This window comes from Dryobates pubescens, chromosome 31 (genome assembly GCF_014839835.1).
Source record: "Dryobates pubescens isolate bDryPub1 chromosome 31, bDryPub1.pri, whole genome shotgun sequence".
Lineage (NCBI taxonomy): Eukaryota > Metazoa > Chordata > Aves > Piciformes > Picidae > Dryobates > Dryobates pubescens.
The window spans coordinates 7,450,541-7,469,604 of record NC_071642.1 but is presented as its reverse complement, the minus strand read 5'-3'; the positions used below and the strand labels follow the sequence as shown (position 1 = coordinate 7,469,604).

Sequence of the window (19,064 nt, the reverse complement as noted above, 5' to 3'; positions counted from 1 at the left end):
GGAAGGGACCTCCAGAGAGCAAGTCCAACCCCTTTACAATGCAGGACCACCTAGGGAAGGTGACACAGGAATGCACCCAGGTGGGGGTTTTGGGGATGTCTAGTGAAGAAGACTCCACAGAAGCAACCTTCCAGGATTTGAAGGGGCTAGAGGAGAGCTGGAGAGGCACTGTTGACAAAGGCATAGAGGAAGAGGATGAGGGGTGATAGCTTCAAACTAGAAGAAGCTGCATTGAGATCAAACATTAGGAAGATATTCTTCCCCCTGAGGGCTGTGAGATGGGAAACAGGGATAGAAGTGAGACTTTGAATAGCAAAAAGCATCAATCAACAATGGATTGAAGCTTGAGGAGGAAAGATTGAGACTGGAGATGAGGAAGAAATGCTTGAAAGTGAGGCTAGGGAGACACTGGAACAAGTTGCCCAGGGAGGTTTTGTCCCCTCCCTGGAGGTGTTCAAGGCCAGGCTGGATGAGGCCTTGAGCAGCCTGGGCTGGTGGGAGGTGTTCCTGCCCATGGCAGGGGAAGTTGGAACTGGATAAGCTTTAAGGTCCATCCCAACCCATTCCATGATTCTATCATTTCAGTTCCTGAGGAGGTTGTGTAATGCTAAACCTTGTCTTAGGGAACAGATCTTGGTAGGAACTGGATGAGCTTTGAGGTCCATCCCAAACCAAAGCACTGGATGACTGTGATTTTACAGACTACTGGGAAGGATAGGTGGAATGAGCAGCTCTGTGCCCTGCTGCACTTCAGTGATGGCAGTGGAAGCAGAGCAGACAAATGACTCTTGCTCTCCTAGAGCACAGGAAGCACTGCCATGCTCAGCCTTCACAGCCAGGCCCCTTTTATTACCTGCTTGATACCTGGCATGGAAAGCGACAGGAGCATTCCTCTTGCTGGAGAGCATCCCCCTAGAGGAGCTGCCTTTTGATTAGCAGGGGGAAAATCCAATGTGTTGCCTTCTCTGCCATGCAGTGCTCAGTTTGGGGATGAAACAAACACCTCTGAGTGTCCCAGACAGGTTACAAATGTTTGCTGCCAGAGAGACTTTGCTAACCTGACAGTTCCCAGGCAGCCCTCAGGGTCTGCTCATCCTGAGGCCCTGCTGCCCAGCTCTGCAGCACTCAGGACAGAATTCTTCTCTGAAGTCACAAATGCACTGAGTGCAGGGGGATGGCACAGCCTACAGTGGCTTTGGTTGGAAAAGAACATCAAGATCATTGGCTCTAACCAGTCTCTAGCTCTGCTAAGCCTGGTGCTAAACCATGGACCTCAGCACCACAGCTCTGATTATAACCAACAGCAACATGACCCAGTGCCACCTGGCAACAGAATCCTGCCCTTGAACCTTCAGATATTACAGAATCACAGAATGGGTTGGGTTGGAAAGGACCTTGAAGATCATTTAGTTCCAACCCCCTGCCATGGGCAGGAACACCTCCCACCAGCCCAGCTTGCTCAAGGCCTCACCCAACCTGGCTTTCAACACTTCCAGGCTTGGAGCCTCCATGACTGCTCTGGGAAACCTGTTCCAGTGCCTCACCACCCTCAGGGAGAAGAGTTTCTTCCTAAGGTCCAATCTCAATCCAGCTTCTTTCCATCACCTCTGGTCCTGTCACTCCAGGCCTTTGTACAAAGCTCCTCTCCAGCCCTCCTGTAGCACCTTCAAGTCCTGGAAGGCAGCTCTAAGGTCTCCCCACAGCCTTCTCTTCTCCAGGCTAAACAACCCCAACTCTCTCAGCCTGGCTTCACAGCAGAGAGCTTCCAGAGATGAGAGGTCTCTTTCTCCCTAGTGTCCAGTGGTGGGACAAGAGGAGATGGCCTAAAGTCACAGCAGGGGAGGTTTAGGTTGAATGTTAGGAAAAGCTCCCTTGCTGCAAGAGTGCTCAGGGATTGACACAGGCTGCACAAGGAGGTGGTGGAGTCCCCATGCCTGGAGATGTTAAAGAAACCTGTAGCCATGGCACTTGGGGCCATGGTTTAGTGGCCATGATGGTGTTGGGTTGGTAATGGACTAGATGATCTCAGAGGGCTTCTCCAACCCAAACAATTCTGTGATTCTATTTTTGAGGCTGCAAAGAGTTTCTGTTAAGAAATAAAAAGTCATCAGAGTGCTCTTGCTCCAGGCTGTGCAAGGAACAGGGAAGGTTTTTAGCTGAAGTTGTTGTTTTCATTTCCTAAAGGCAAAACCAGTTGATGTCAAAGCTCCTACTGATCCACTGCTGAACTCAACACACCATTACAGGTCTGGAGCCCTCGGTATAGGAAGGACATGGACCTGATGGAGGGCCACAAAAGTGATCAGGGGGTTGGAGCAGCTCTGCTCTGAGGACAGGCTGAGGGAGCTGGGGGTGTTCAGCCTGGAGAAGAGAATGATACAGGGAGACCTAATAGCAGCCTGCCAGTACCTGAAGGGGGCTACAGGAAGGATGGAGAGAGACTGTCTGCAGAGGCCTGCAGTGACAGGACCAGGGACAATGGCTTTGAGCTGGAGAAGAGCAGATTGAGATTGGATGTTGGGAACAAGTTCTTTACTATGAGGGTGGTGAAACACTGGAACAGGTTGCCCAGGGAGGTGGTTGAAGCCTCATCCCTGAAGATATTCAAGGTGAGGCTGGACAAAGCCCTGGGCAGCCTGATCTAGTTGGGGATGTCCCTGCTGACTGCAGGGGGTTGGACTGGATGAGCTTTGGAGGAGCCTTCTGGCCCAGACCATTCTGTGATTCTGTGATTTGCTCAGCTGCCTCAGGCTCCACCTGCACTCAGCAGCCAGGCTGCAAACTGTAAATGTTTTCAACATTCAACAGAGCAGAGCCAGAGGTTCACATCTCAGCAAGCAGCAAATGCAGCTTCACAGCACTGCCCAACTGCTCCAGCAGGCACATTCCTCCTCCTCACCCTCCCACCAGTCCCAGCCTCCTTCCTTGGAAATGAAAAAGCCTTTTTAATCTTCAAAGCATGGCCAGGAGTCAATCCCCAACTTAGCACACTTTTTAATTTTCTTTTTAATTATGCAGCTGGGAGAGCTCTGCCCTGCTTGCTCCCTGACCTTTCACTCCTTCAAGATTATTTCAAGCAATCTCTCCTGGGAATAATCAGCAAATTTATAGCACTTGCAGAGGGAACGTTTCCAGGCTTGCAGGCACGGGGGAGAGGAGATGGAATGATTGCTGGTGTGCAGGCAAGCCTTTGCTCTGCTCCACAGAGCCTCACTTGCAATCACAGAATTGATTTTGTTGGGAAAGATCACTAAGATCACTGGGGCCAGCCATCAAACTTCTGCAGGTCAGCTATCTTCTGGCTTCAGACTGCTGGGAGCACAACCTGGACCTGTCTGCTCAAGTACCTTCCCAGCAGTAAGGTGGCACCACAGTGAGGTTTAAAGCACCCAAATCCTAAGAGGGAGCCAGCCCCCAAAAAGGGCAAACCAAATTCTTTCTGCTGGAACAGACAACAGGCAGAGCACAGGAACTGTCTTCTGATCTCTAAGCTTCTAATATCCAGCACAGGAAAGACTTGGAGCTGCTGGAGAGGGTCCAGAGGAGGCCACCAAGACGATCAGAAGGCTGGAGAGGCTCCCCAGTGGGGACAGGCTGGGAGAGTTGGGGCTGTTCAGCCTGGAGAAGAGAAGGCTCCAAGGAGACCCTAGAGCAACCTTCCAGTACCTGAAGGGGCTCCAGGAGACCTGTGGAGGGACTTCTGTCCAAGACAGAATGGCTTTGAGCTGGGAGAGGGGAGACTGAGACTGGAGATTAGGAAGAAATTCTTTACACTGAGGGTGGGGAGACCCTGGAATAAGTTGCCCAGAGAGGCTGTGGCTGCCTGCTGCCTGGAGGTGTTCCAAGGCCAGGCTGGATGAGGCCTTGAGCAAGATGGGCTGGTGGGAGGTGTCCCTGCCCATGGCAGGGGGTTGGGACTGGATGATCTTGAAGGTCCCTTCCAACCCAAACCATCCTATAAATGTATGAATCCAATGGCCTCAGGTGGCAGCAAGGGAAGTTGAAGTTGGACATTAGAAGAAACTTCTCCATTGAAAGTGCTCTCAAACACTGGCCCAGGCTGCCCAGGGAGGTGGCTGAAACCCCAGCCCTGGAAGTGTCTCAAAGCTGCAGAGATGTAGTGCTGAGGGCCACGCTTCAGCCCCAGCCTCGGCAGAGGCAGAGAATGGTTGGACTCAGTCAGAAAAGGTCTTTTCCACCCAGAAGGATTTCCATGCCTCTTGGTACCACAGCCCAACAATAGCTGCTGTTATTAATTCTCTAAGCAATAAGTGATGCTTTATTACTGAGAGCTGTTGACCAACTGTTTGTCCCATGAGCTTTGGTCACCAAGCACTGCGTGGTTTCCCTGCAGGCTCGGGGGGAAAATTAAGTCATTATTGCCAGTAATGATTTTTAAGCTAAAGCAGCACTGCTCCCTCTCTGCCCACACACCAAACAACTGCAGGCAACCCTGCTCTGGATTCCCATGCCTCAAGCCAACCAATTACTAATTTATTAATTTCACAACTAGCCTGGAAGTGTTTATAGAGGCAGGCTTGTGTTTAACCAGCCTGGCAGCTTCACCTCCCACACTTGGGTGTTTAGGAAGGCTTGGGTGAAAGTGCTGCCACAGCCAGCAGCCACCATCTGCTTCCTCAGTGATGTGTGTTTGGCCAGCAGTGTGCTCAGGTGGGCCAAGGAGGCCACCAGGAGCCTGGAGCAGCAGGGAAGTGATTGTCCCCCCCTGAAGTGCGCACTGGTGAGGACACCTCTCGAATCCTGGGCTCAGTCGTGGGTTCCTCGCTCCGAGAAGGGGCTGGAGCAGGTCCAGAGAAGGGGAAGGAAGCTGGTGAAAGGTCTGGAGAACAGGGCTGGGGAGGAGCAGGTGAGGAAGCTGGGGTGGTTTAGTCTGGAAAAGGGAAGGCTGAGGGGAGGCCTTCTGGCTCTCTATAGCTCCCAGAAGGGAGGTTGGAAGCAGGTGGGGGTTGGGCTCTTCTCCCCAGTGTCAGGTGATGGAAGGAGAGGACATGGCCTGGAATTGTGCCAGGGGAGGGTTAGGTTGGAGAAGAGGAAAAATGTCTTTGCTGCAAGAGTGGTCAGGCATTGGAACAGGCTGCCCTGGGAGGAGGTGGAATCACCATCCCTGGAGGTGTTCAAGAACCCTGTGGCCATGGCTTGGTGGCCATGGCGGTGCTGGGTTGATGTTGGATTTAATGATCTCAGAGGCCTTGTCCAGCTGAAACACTTCTGTGACCTTGCTCATGGTTCCAGCATCAAACATGACATCACTGCTCCATGCCTCTGACCCCACAGGGACCATTAGTAGAGGCAGGAGAGGACTGGGACCTCTTGCAAGCCAGCAGACACCTAACCCATACATCACATCAGGTGTCACCAGGCAGAGCTTCAAGATGTCACTTAGCTGAACAGCTCTGAAGATTCTTCACACATGAGCAAGTCAATTAGGAACACATTAAATGGGCAGGAATGCCTTCACCATGGGCTGCAGCAAACAGCCCTGCAAGCAGCACTGCTGAAGGCACCTAACAAGAAATCCTTCAGGTGCATCCCTGGCCAAAAGAAAGCTAAGGGAGATGTGGGGCCTCTTCAAAAGGGATAGGCTCCAGGGAGACCCTACAGCAGCCTTCCAGTACCTGAAGGGGCTCCAGGAAAGCTGGGGAGGGACTACTGACAAAGGCTTGAGGTGACAGACCAAGGGACAATGTCTTTGAGATGATAGAGGGGAGACAGAGACTGGAGAGGAGGAAGAAATTCTTGAGAGTGAGGGTGGGGAGACACTGGAACAGGTTGCCCAGGGAGGCTGTGGCTGCCTCCTCCCTGGAGTTCAAGGCCAGGGTGAATGAGGCCTTGAGCAGCCTGGGCTGGTGGGAGGTGTCCCTGCCCATGGCAGGGGGTTGGAACTGGATGAGCTTTAAGGTCCCTTCCAACCTAAACCATTCTATGATCTATGAACCTTTTTTGTGATTTTAGCCAGTAAAACAACTCTACTTCAGTCAATGTGCTGTGGTTTCAATATTGTACCTCACTGATTCCTTCTTCTTTGAGGCTCTGTAGGTCAGAGAGGTTCTCCTCCCCCTCTACTCTACCCTGCTGAAGCCACATCTGGAATATTGTGTCCAGTTCTGGGCCCCTCAGGTCAAGAAGGACCTCAGGGAACTTCTTGAAGAGTCCATCCCAGAGCCACAGAGCTGCTGCAGGCAGTGGAACATCTCCCTGTGAGGCCAGGCTGAGGGAGCTGGGGCTTGGAGCAGAGGAGCCTGAGGGCTGCCCTCATTGCTGGGGATAAAGATGTGCAGGGCTGGAGCCAGGCTCTGCTCAGGGATGTCCAAGGGGCACTGGGGGCAAGCTGGAGCAGAGGAGGTACCAGGGGAAGAGAAGGGAAAGCTTTGTCATTGTGAGGGTGCTGGGGGCCTGGAGCAGGCTGCCCAGAGAGGTTGTGGAGTCTCCTGCTCTGGAGAGCTTCCAAACCCATCCAGGTGTGTTCCTGGGTGACCCTGCTCTGGCAGGGGGGGTTGGCTCTCCAGAGGTCCCTTCCAACCCCTCCCTCCCATCCTGTGATCCTTTGGCAGGTGTCTGTGCAGCACTGCTTTAAAGGAAAAACCATCACCACGATTGTTCCTCCTTAATTGGCATGGCTTACAAGGGAGGAATTCTTCTCTGCTGCTGTTTGTGCTGCTATCATTTTGCCCTCAAACTACATTTCCCATTTGAATAATTAAGAGGAGAAAAGACCAAGGCAGACCAAGCCTCCTTTTGAAGGTGCCCACACGCTGTGCAGGCTACATAATACATCCATTACCTGCCATTCAACAAACCCTTCTCTGTCACAACAGCCCCCAGGACAAAACCAGGCATGGGGCTGGGCTCTTCAGGGCCTCCTCACACTGCTCTGTGCCAAGGAGCAGGGGGTTCAGAGAACAAGGAACAGCACACAGAGGAGAGATGAAAAATGGGGCTGACACCCATCATAAAATCTTTACTGGAGCCAAACAGCCAAGGAGTGGGGCTCAGATAATCATCAGAGGCCTGAAGCTCTGCCATGTGAGGAGAGGCTGAGAGCTGGAGAAGAGAAGGCTCAGGGAAGACCTTATTGCCGCGGATCAGGACACCAAGGGTGGCTACCAGGAGGATGGAGACTTCCTTTCAACAAAGAGTCCCATGGAAAAGACAAGAAGTGGTGAGGTTACTGCTGGAGACATTCCCACTGGAGTCCAGAAGGAAATGTTTGTCCCTGAGGACAGCTGGACATCGGAATCACCTCCCAAGGGAGGCAGTGCAGTCCCCTCCACTTGTCAGTTTTCAGACTCAGCTTGGCAGGCTGCTGGGTCAGCTCCTTTCAACTCCACCAGCACCTAGAGAGGTTGGAGCAGCTGACCTCTGGGGTCCCTTCCTGGCATTCTGGGATTCTATGATAATACTTTGGGCTCAGGCTCATTGATACCAAGGCACTGAACACAACCTGACCTGACAGCTTTGCCTGAGTCAGTTGTGCCTCATTAGGCATCCTCACAAAAAGCATCAAATGTGTTTGATGCCTCTCCAAGAAGGGGAAGAATCATTAGGGCTGCATCCAGAGCAGGGAGAGCAGCAGCACAGGGAGGGGATTCTCCCCATCTGCTCTGCTGAGACTCCCCTGCAGCACTGCCTCCAGTTCTGGGGCCCCCAGCACAAGGAGGACTTGGAGCTGCTGGAGAGGCTCCAGAGGAGGCCACCAAGATGATCAGAGGGCTGGAAAAGTTTAGAGCAGCCTTCCAGTACCTGAAGGGGCTCCAGGAGAGCTGGGGAGGGACTTTGGACAAGGGCTGGGAGTGCCAGGATGAGGGACAAAGGCTTAGAGCTGGGAGAGGGGAGACTGAGACTGGAGATGAGGAAGAAATTCTTCACACTGAGGGTGGGTAGGCACTGGCACAGGCTGCCCAGGGAAGCTGTGGATGTCCCCTCCCTGGAGGTGTTCAAGGCCAGGCTGGATGAGGCCTTGAGCAAGCTGGGCTGGTGGGAGGTGTCCCTGCCCACGGCAGGGGGTTGGCACTGGATGAGCTTTGAGATCCCTTCCACCCCAACCCATTCCATGATTCTATGATTCCAAATCTTCCTGGCCTGGGTGATCCTGGGTGACCTGCTGTGGCTGGCCCTGCTGGAGCAGGAAGGTTTGGTCCTTTCCCATCCCCACCACGCTGGGATGCTCCATGCAAAGGGCAAAAGTGGGAGAATTTCTGACATCTTTTTCCTGCCATGGGGATTCAAAGGCTCCACTGAAATCCAACCCTCATCCCAGCACTAACCATCAGGAGCTGTGGGACACTCTCCTTTCATTCAACACACAAAAGCAGAGGTTTCTGACACTACAGTGAGCACTTTCTTTCCACTCCAAGCTTCTAAATAAAATTGAAAGTGGTGCCATGGAGTCACATGCCTGCTTTAATCAGCTGCTCTGGATGACCTTGAACACAGCTAAGAAGATAGAGACACTTCTGCCTTGAAAAGCACAACAAAGCAGCAGCACTGAGCTGTGTGCTTCAAGATGACACACTACAGGAAAGGGGGAAAAGGAACAAGGGCAGGAAAAGAAAAAAAAGAAAGAACCCTTCAGAGGTCTCCTCCTGTGCTGGAGGAGAGAGAGTGCTCAGGGAAGATGTGACAGGGCAGGCTGCAGCAGGCAAAGATTCCCAGCAGGGCATTCCCATTGCTGACAGTCACCAACAGCATCCAGAGCACCGGGTTGGGTTGGAAGGGACCTCCAAGATCAGCCAGTTCCAACCCCTAGCCATGGGCAGGGACACCTCCCACCAGCCCAGGTTGCTCAAGGCCTCATCCAGCCTGGCCTTGAACACCTGCAGGGAGGAGGCAGCCACAGCCTCCCTGGGCAACCTGCTCCAGTATCTCCTCACCCTCTCTCTAAAGATTTTCTTCCTCACCTCCAGTCTCAGTCCCCTCTCTGCCAGCACAAAGCCATTATCCCTCTGTCCTGGCATCCCCAGCCCTTGTCCAACATCCCTCCCCAGCTCTCCTGGAGCCCCTTTCAAGTACTGGAAGGCTGCTCTGAGCTCTCCCTGGAGCCTTCTCTTCTCCAGCTGAAAAGCCCCAACTCTCCCAGCCTGTCCCCAGAGGGGAGGTCCTCCAGCCCTCTGATCACTGAAGTCTGGGATAAATTCCCTCCCAGCACATTAAGCACCTCCTGCTATAAACTCAGCTCAGAGCACACGCAGCAGATCAAGTGTTTAAGACACCTTCCCATTAAAGCTTCCCAAGTGCACTTTATTCTCTTAACTTTTACAACCTCACAAGGGTCCTAACAGCCAGCAGCCCACTAAAACCAGGCCCTGCTGCCCCAGGCTGCCATTTCATGGCCATGCAAAATAGAAGGAAGTCCAATTAAAATGGGTTGCTCCATTTAGAGCCCAAAGCATCCACACACAAGGTTAATGCCCAGGAATGTAACTGCCTACCACCACCAAACCCCCCCTCCAAAGCTGACCTTTCACTCCCTTTCCTCTCTCCCATTTTCCAGTGGCAGCAGTGACAGAAGCTCAGCAGGAATTTGATTGAAAAAGTAAATTCAGACAACAGCTTTGGGGGACATGGAGCCAGTGCAAGGCTGTTTGGTGAGTCACTACACTTCAAAACAGTCCAAATCAAAAACCAGGCTGAGAGAGTTGGGGCTCTTCAACCTGGAGAAGGAAAGGCTCCAGGGAGACCTTAGAGCAGCCTTCCAGCACCTGAAGGGGCTCCAGGAGAGCTGAGGAGGGACTTCTGACAGTGGCTTGGAGTGATAGGACAAGAAGGAATGGATTAAAGATGGAAGAGACTGGAGATGAGGAAGAAAATCTGGAGAGTGAGGGTGGGGAGACACTGGCACAGGTTGCCCAGGGAGGCTGTGGCTGCCTCCTGCCTGGAGATGTTCAAGGCCAGGCTGGATGAGGTCTTGAGCAACCTGTGCTGGTAGGAAGGGTCCCTGCCCATGGCAGGGGGTTGGAAGTGGATGAGCTTTAAGGTCCCTTCCAACCTGAACCATTCCATGAATCCATAAACACTGAGCCAATGTCTTCTTCTCCATTTCTTCTCATCTCAGTCTGCACCTCCAGCATTTTTAATCTCAAGGAAGTGCAAAGGAAACAGCTGCTGGATGGCAACAGCTCCTTTCATCAGAAAGGAGATAAAAGGCAAATGCAGGTGAAATCCAAACACACACAGAGCAGTTCAGTTCTTGCTTTCACATCACACAGAGCCCCCACAGTTCAACAATGCTCACCACAACCCTGCTTCTACTTCCAGCTCCTCCAGCACCACCACCACTACATCTGGACAAACGTGCTCCTAAAATGACAACCAGCAGCCAGAGCTGTGTCCTCAGGCACTTTGCTGACCAAGTCAAACATAAAACATCCCTCATTCAGAGGAGGTGAATCCATCTCCTCAGCCCACCAGCTCCAACCCAGCTTGACCATCACGCGAAGGTGCACGTGAGCCGCTTGGACCTCCACACAGTGATTTTAGAGCAGTTAGGGTTTGAAGGGACCTCAAGGATCAGCCAGTTCCAACCCCCCTGCCATAGGCAGGGACATTTTCCACTAAATTAGGTTGCCCAGAGCCTCATCCAGCCTGGCCTTAAAACCTTCCAGGGCTGGGGATTCTCTTTGGGCAACCTGTTCCAGTCTCTCACCACCCTCATGGGGAAGAACTTCTTCCTAAGGTCTAATATAAATCTCCCCTCCTCCAGCTTGGATCCATTCCTCCTCCTCCAATCACTCCCTGACACCCTAAAAAGTCCCTCCCCAGCTTTCTTGTAGCTCACTTCAGACACTGGAAGGCCACAAGAAGGTCTCCTTGGAGCCTTCTCCAGACTGAACCCCAACTTACTCAGCCTGTCTTCATATTTCATGAGATGCTTATTAAGGGAGGGGGTTGGGGGGGGGAAGAATAAAATAGCCTGCATGTGAGGAGAAGAGGAAGAAAATCTGGAAACTCCTTTTCACCAGAACAGGACCAAGTTTATCCTCTCCTGAAGCAGGTTTTTCTTTAAGAAGAATAAAGCCCAGCAAGAGCAGACACTTGGATGGCAACTGTGTCACCCCCCCACACACACACACCTCCATACCCAGCACTTTCATCCTCTGGCCAGAGAGCTGAGACCCAAGGAGATTTAGATCACTGAATTTCTAATTATAAACCCATTAAAGACTGCTTTTATAATTACCTCAAGCCCAGCCCTTCCCCTGCAAGTAAAAAAGTAGGAGCTGTCAGACAAGAACAAAGAGGATTTCAACACAGCCCCACCTCATGGGATGGGGACAACCAAAATGGGTGCTCTGGGAGTCCCTTGCCAAAGCCTGGCTGGGACCTTGGAGGTCAATTCATCCTTCCTAAAAGCCACCTGGTATGCAAACCTCAATCAGCCCAACTCTAGTCTGGAGCCAGAGAACAGCCAAAAAAAATGAGTCCCAGGTCTCTGCAGACCTGAGGCAAACAGTGATTCACTGTTTACTGGATGATGACATTCAGCACCAAAACATCACAGAGCCACAGGATGGTTTGGGTTGGAAGGGACCTTAAAGCACATCCAGTTCCAACCCCCCTGCCATGGGCAGGGACACATCCCACCAGCCCCAGTTGCTTAAAACCTCATCCAACCTTGTCCTGAACGCTTCCAGGCTTGGAGCCCCACAGCTTCTCTGGGCAACCTGTTCCAGTGCCTCATCAACCTCCAGAGGAAGAATTCCTTCTCAATGTCCAATCTCAATCCAGCTTCTTGCATTCTGAAGCCATAAACCCTCCTTCTGGCACTCCAAGCCTTTGTACAAAGTTCCTCCCCAGCTCTCCTGCAGTCCCCTTCATGTACTGGAAGGTTGCTCTAAAGTCTCCCTAGAGACTGAACAGCCCCAACTCTCTCAGCCTGGCCTCCAGCCCTCTGATCATCTTCATGAGCTCCTCTGGACCTGCTCCAGCAGTTCAATGTCTCTTTTATGTTGTGGGCTCCAGAGCTGGAGTAGAGCGTGGGGAGAAGAGGGGCAGAATTCCCTCCCTTGAGGTTCCCCAAAACTCTGGGAGTGTGTTGGATTAGAAAATCCTGGGAGACCACAGAATGGTAGGGATTGGATGAGACCTTTAGAGATCATCCAGTCCAACCCCTCTGCCAAAGCAGGACCACCCAGGGCAGGTCACACAGGAACACATCCAGGTGGGTTTTGAACGTCTCCACAGAAGGAGACTCCACAACCCACTGACCACCTTAGTAGGCAAACAGCATTTTCCATGCCAGGCACATTTTTCTTGCTCTGTTTGGCAACAGAAATGGCCAAGACTAAAGCTGAGTGCAAGGAATAAAAGCAGAGCTGGAGACTTCTTAACTAGCAGAGCAGCTGGGCCGCCTCCTTCCTTTCCCCACCAAGTGCCAGAGGAGTTTCACCACACCAATTCCCTTTCCTGAGGAGGTAGTTCTGCTCCTTTTGTGGCCAAATTACCATGGCAAGAGCTCCACATTTAGCTGCATCTCTAATAGAGGAGCACTCAAATAGCAGACCTGTCCTTCCCAGAACCTGAAACACCATCAGCCAAACAACCGCAGCTTCCTTTCCTGCCTTCAAATAAACACTGGCAGAAGGCAGCTCAGAACAGCTACAAATATTTAGCCTTACAGAAAATGTGCTCCCCAGTGCTAACAGGAGTACCACAGGCAGGACCATGAAGTTCCCACATTGTCTTCCTGCTCTTCACCCCTGGGAACAGCTAGAGAATGTGGCAAAAAGCTTTCCATTTCAGAGTGCAGCAGGCTGGAAGGGATCCTCCAAGGGCATCTTGTCCCTGCACTCAGCAGGGACACCTCCAGCTAGATCAGGCTGCCCAGGGACACAACAAGGCTGATCTTGGATGCCTCCAGGGATGGGGACTCAATCACATCCCTGAGGAACCTGTTCCAGTGTCTCAACACCCTCACTTCTTCCAATATCCAACCTAACTGCCCTGCTCCAGTTCCAAACCCTTGCCTTTCATCCTGTCCCCACAGGCCCTTCTGAACAGTCCCTCCCCAGCCTGCCTCTAAGACCCCTGCAACTATTAAAATGCAGCTCTAAGGTCTCCCTAGAGCCTTCTCTTCTCCAGGCTGAGCAGCCACAACTCTCCCAGCCTGTCCCCACAGCAGAGGTTCTCCAGCCCTCTGATCATCTTAGTGGCCTCCTCTACACCCTCTCCAACAGATCCATGTTCTTGTGTTGGCAGCCCCCTATCTGGACACAGCCCTGCAAGTGAGGTCTCCCCAGAACAGAGCAGAGGGGCAGGATCCTCTCTCTCCAGCTCTGGCCATGCTGCTTTGGATGCAGCCCAAGCTGCCCTTAGCCTTCTGTGCTGCCAGTGCCCATTGCTGGCTCCTGTCCAGCTTCTCCCCCACCAGCACCCCTAAGTCCTTCTCTCTGCAGGGCTGCTCTCAATCTCACCACCCCCCAGCAGAGATTGATACTGAGGATTGGTCTGACCTGGATGCAGGACCTTGCACTTTGCTTTATTGAACCTCATCTCCTCATCCTATTGTTTCAACCCTGCCTTATACTACATCCTGATGCATCTCTCTTTACTCATCCTGATGTCAAAGTTTTCTTCCTGCAGCTTTTAAGTAGAATAAACCACACTGCAACTTCTGGCAGATGGTTTCATGACCCCTGTACTTAACAAATAAGAACATTTGATACAAGCAAATTTTTTTTCCAGCAATACAAGGAATTGCTTAGGTTGGAAAAGACCTTGGAGATGGATACAAACTGGAACCCAGGAGGTTCTGTCTAAAGATGAGAAACTTCTTTGGTGGGAAGGTGCTGGAGGTCTGGAGCAAGCTGCCCAGAGAGGTTGTGGAGTCTCCTCCTCTGGAGATATTCAAAACCCACCTGGATGTGTTCCTGTGTGACCTGCCCTGGGTGATCCTGCTTTGGCAGGGAGGTTGGCCTTGATGGCCTCCAGAGAACCCTTCCAACCTCTCCCATTCTGTGATTCTCAGATCAAGTCCAACCATTAACCCAGCACTGCTAGGTCACCAGTAAGCCACATCCCTCAGCACCACATCTTCTGGACTTTTAAACCCCTCCATGAACCATCACCTTCCATGGAAGAAGAACCATTCTGTGCAGCCATCTGCATCTTCCCTTGTAAGGACAAATGCAGAGGAGAGCTTGACAAGCAAATGCAGAAGAAATGGCCCCACAGAATCTTTTCAGGCTTGAGCTTCCATATGTGGCTCAATGAAGTACAGTGCCAGGAAGAGCTACAGGAAAAGGAGATCTTTCAAACATCACCTTGCATGGGCCACTGGTTTGTAACCTGCTGTGAAGTGGAACGGCTCAGGGCCCTGCCAGCTAACTTCCCCCTGCACACACAAGGATCACAAGAGGTTAATTGCCACAGTTCAGGTTGGGTCATTAGAGCAGCTTAACAGCCACTTCTGGAGGAATCTATACTGAAGATGGGGGAGGTTTCACTCATTTAGTTTTCAATCCTCTCCAATCAACCTAAAGAGCACAACAAAGCCGCTTCACAGGGCAAAAAGAAGTGCATTTATTGAGGAAGTTGACAGATCTGGCTAGAGCAGGAAGACCAAAAATAATAAAGCAGCACAGGAACAGAATCAAAGAAAGAAAAACTCAACGTGCTTTTAATGTAAAGCCCTTTGAAATGCTAAGTGCACATAAATGCAGCGCGTTCTATAGTCTCTCTCCCTGCCCGTGGAGGAGAGGTTGGAGTAGGTATCTCGAAGGTCCCTTCCAACCTCAGCCATTCTATGATTCTAAACAAACGTGGGGGAAATCCTGTTTTCTGCTGGGTAAAAAAACCCAAACAATAAATCCTCCAACACTGCCATTATCTTTAGCTGCCCCTGAGACAATTGTCTCCAACGTAGTAATACCAAAGATCCAAGTCTTCTTTCTCCACTGGAATTAAACTCCCTGTTAGCTTCGACTACAGAACACAAAACCTCTCATATTAGCAGCCCTTAAGAACAACCCCACACATACAACACTTAAGGCAGCTTCAGGGATGGACACCCAACTCTGCCCAGTAGCTCCAGGAGTGTGAGGAGCAGCTACAAATTCTCCAAACGGATCTGGCTCCAATAGAAAAATCAAAGCTTTTGTGGGCTAATCCCAAAAAGCTTTCCAACCTCACTGACTGAGCAGCCAAGCATCCACGGAGAGGTACCAGCACCAGCCAGGGGTCACCGCAAGGCTGGTTGAGTGCAGCCCATGATGGATGGAGGCTGCTCAAACTGGTGCTGTCAGCAGAGGAGACACTCAACCAGCCTGCAGCCCAAATCTTCCTGCTGGTTGACAAGCTGCCTTCCCTTCAGATCCGATTCAGTACCGAAGATGCACAACGAGCAAGAGGCTCAGACACAGAGAACCTTATTCCCATCCAGCTCCTTATATCTACTCAACACAAGAGGCAGGTGCCTGAAGAAAGCAGTCCCCAAACCTCAGCCTGGCTAAGAGCAGGGCTTGAAGACAAGAGGCAGATTGAGGTGGATTTTCAACCAGATGAATGTGGCCTGTTAAGGAGCAGCAGGAGCACAATCCACTCTTGAGAATCGCAGTCTTAACTCCTTTCCCTTATCCCCGGGGCTCTGACAAGTTTTCAGCTCCTATTTGCATCTTTACCAAAGCCAAAAGCTCGTTTAAATCCCCGATAAAAATCTCCAGGCTGGTTTAACCTCATTGCTAGACCAAGGCTGAATTTCTCCCAGTGCCTCTCCATGCTAATGCTGCTCTAATTTGAAGCTATCTGGATCATGACTCAAAGCCAGAAGGAAGGTTGCAAGAGCTCATCAGCTACTAATCCAATTGCTCTACATATCTCAAGGATTCTTTTCTAGTTTACTAACCTGAGCTACTTGTTGCAATAATCCCTTATCTGCAGTGAAACCACTCGGCAGATCAAGGTGTGCAGATCAAGTCCAGCTCCGGCAGTGTGCCGCATTTGTGCTGCTTCTCCACCACGTTTTACAGCATCCAACTCCAGCTCCCAGTAAAACCACTACCCAAAAGCAGTTTGGGCTTTTTTTTCCCCCCCCACTTAAGCTTAAACTGGTTAATTTCAGGCTTCATCCAGCATAGCAACGCTGTGCTGCAGTGAGGATACAGGGAGATATGAAGCTCCCCGTGAAAACAGAACATTTGGTGCTTTTATTTCAGCTGGTCAGGTTCAAGAGCCCAGCCTTTGCCTGCAAGTGAAGTCACACTAGGAGAAACAGCTACATGGGGCAAATGGTAAGATGGAAGAAACTAACAGGCAAGCTCTTTACCTTGTCTTAAACACACCTGGGGATTTCCCTTTCCTGCCACAATCTTCTCCTGCCTCTGCCTGCAGCTCCCTTTTGGGGTCAGCCCCTGCCCGCATTTACCTGGCAGGGTTAAGGGCCATGCTGCATGGGACCGCAAACTGCGAGGATTTTTGTCTCCCCAGCCTACAAAATACCAGGGACGGTTCCAAAACGCAAGGTCAGGGATGAAACTGTCCAAGCCTCCGCCTGCATTCCCATCTTTGATGGGGGAAAAAAAAAGCAACGGAGGAGAAAAAAAAAAAAAGGCAAAAGCCATTAACAAAAATGCAGGATGTAGGTCGTTATCCTCTGAAGTAAGGAAGCCTAATGGAAGGTTTTCACCAAGCTTTGTTCAGGCATCTTTCTGTGCTACCTCTCCATCACTTCTCCCTACCCAAAATATACCTTAAAACAAAAGAACCAACCCTCCCTCCCACCGCGATACCGACGGCAAAAGCAGGAAACAGCAATATTTACGGCCTCGAGCTGCACTAGAAATAAAGGTATTAAAAAAGAAAGAAAGAGGGAAACAAATAAATTTTAAAAGGAAGGAAAAAAAAACAACCACCAAAACCCCAAACCTCAAAGCGTTATCACGAGGAGGGGATCAGACAAGAAAAGAGAGGCCACCCCTTCGGGGCCAGGGGAAGAATTAACCTGCATTTTCCCCATCCCCATCTGCGAGCTTACGACTCTGCCACCCATTTTGTTTCAGATGAAGGTTAAAAAAAAAAAAAAGAAACTAATAATAAAATAAATAAAAAATCCTTAGAGAACCCAGATGATCTCAGTGGAACAGAGGAAACAGGATCCCTCCCCACCCAGGGGCGTCTCTGCCTCGCAGCGCAGGTGATGCCCGCCGCAGGTGCCCACCTCCGGCATCCCCTATCCCCGCGGCCGCCCAGGCCGTGCCCCCGCGAAGTGCCCCTTCCCCTCGGGCCATCAGCGGCTGGAGGCGATGCCCAGCCTGCCGACGGCGGCACGGAGGGCATGGGAGGGTGGAAAAGAGGAATACGAAATGAAAGGGAGAGGAGGAGAGGTGCGGAGGGCGCGGGAGGGGCGGGAGCCGCGCGGCCAAGGTGAGCCGCGGCCGGGAAACATGGTGGAGGCTGCCCGCGAGCCCCGACACACCGCCCCGGCAGGAGAAAGGGGCGAGCCCCCGGCGCCCGGGGATGGAGGGTGGCTCTCGGGCGGCAGCGTGGGGCCGGGATGGAGGTGACAGCGGGCGGCAGGCGAGAGCGGCGACCGCGGCGGGCTGAGGGGCACGGCGCCGCGGGGGAGGCACCGGCGAGGCTTCTTCCAGAGGGCGGGCGAGCAGCCGCGCCTCGCCCGCGGGAGGAGGGAGAGGAGAGGAGAGGCTCACCTGCCATAGCGGGCTGAGGGCGGCAATGGCGCTGGGGGCTGCGGCTCCGCTCCGCTCGGTCGGCAGCGGCGAGTGCGGCGGGGCCGGGGCCGCCCCGGCAGGCAGAGCACGGGGCGGGCCGGGCCCCGCTCCGCCCCCGCCAAGATGGCGCCCGCCCGTCCGCCTGAGGGCTGGGCTGCTATGGCGGCCCCGCGGCGGCGGGCGGGGGCCGAGGCGGGCTGCAGCCCTGCGGCGAGGCTTAGTCCCATCGGAGAGGGGCTGGGCTCCCCCCGGCGCCGTTCGCCTGAGGGGGTTCATCTCCCCAGCCCCCGGGAGAATGGTGCTCGGCTGGTGCCGGCGCAGGCAGCGCTCAGCCCTGGCTCTTCCAGGGAGTTGGATTTGCGTTTTTGGTTTGGGTTTTTTGGGGGGTTGCTTGATTTGTGTGGTTGGTTTTTGGTTGGTGGTCTTTTAGGGCACAATCCAGCTTTTTTAATAGGAGAATGATAAAGCAAGATAAAGAGGAAAGCTCCATAGCTCTCTAAGTTGAGCTCTCCCAAAAGATGATGGGGGTTGGACCAGATGGGCTTTCAAGGTCCCCTCCAAACCAAAGCATTCACAGACTCATAGGTTCATAGAGTAGTTTGGATTGGAAGGGATCTTAAAGATGATCCAGTTCCAACCCCTTGCCATGGCCAGGGACACCTCCCACCAGCCCAGGTGGCTCCAGACCTCATCCAGCCTGGCCTTCAACACCTCTGGGGAGGAGGCAGGCACAGCCTCCCTGGGCAGCCTGTGCCAGGCTCTCCCCACCCTCAGTGTAAAGAGTTTCCTCCTCATCTCCAGTCTCAGTCTCCCCTCTCTCAGCTCAAAGCCATCACCCCTCAACCTGTCTCTCCCAGATCTTGAACAGAAGTCCCTCCCCAGCTCTCCTGGAGCCCCTTCAGTTACTGGAGGGTTGCTCTAAGTTTTTCTTGGAGCCTTTCCAGGCTGAACAGCCCCAACTCTCCCACCCTGTCCCCACACAGGAGGTTCTCCAGCCTTCTGATCATCTTCATGGGACATCCCCAACCTCCCTGGGCAACCTGTTCCAGTGTCTGCCCAGTCTCACTACAAAGAATTTCTTTGCCACCTCCACCACACATGCCTCCCTTTTCCTAAAATCTCCCTTTTCTGGAGATTTTGCACAGTTTACTGGCTGAGGATGGTGCAAATCTGACACAAAGCCCTCCCAGTGCATGGGGTTGGGTGTTTTGAGACATACCACAGACATCAGCCCCTTCAATACCCTGTAGCAAAGGTGGACACTGCTTTGCTCACGTCCCTCTCAGCAAAACCTGAGATTCCTAATTGGTTTTGATAACATTAATTCACTTTAATTTGGCTTCTGCTCTTCCCAGTACGTGCAGCTCTCAGACATGCCCAGAT

The 19,064-nt window shown here is 52.4% G+C and overlaps 1 protein-coding gene across 2 annotated transcripts in view; it reads right to left on the bottom strand.

The window, feature by feature from the left end:
* The window catches only part of SLC23A2 (solute carrier family 23 member 2), a 74,516-nt gene extending 56,744 nt beyond the window's left edge, over nt 1-17,772 (bottom strand). The window contains exon 1 of one of the 2 annotated variants that reach the window (XM_054175162.1): nt 17,661-17,772. The gene's annotated coding sequence lies outside the window, so the exon portion shown is untranslated. The remainder of the gene's footprint in view (nt 1-17,660) is intronic. The other variant, XM_054175161.1, reaches the window with a different exon arrangement.
* Nucleotides 17,773-19,064: the final 1,292 nt, after the last annotated feature.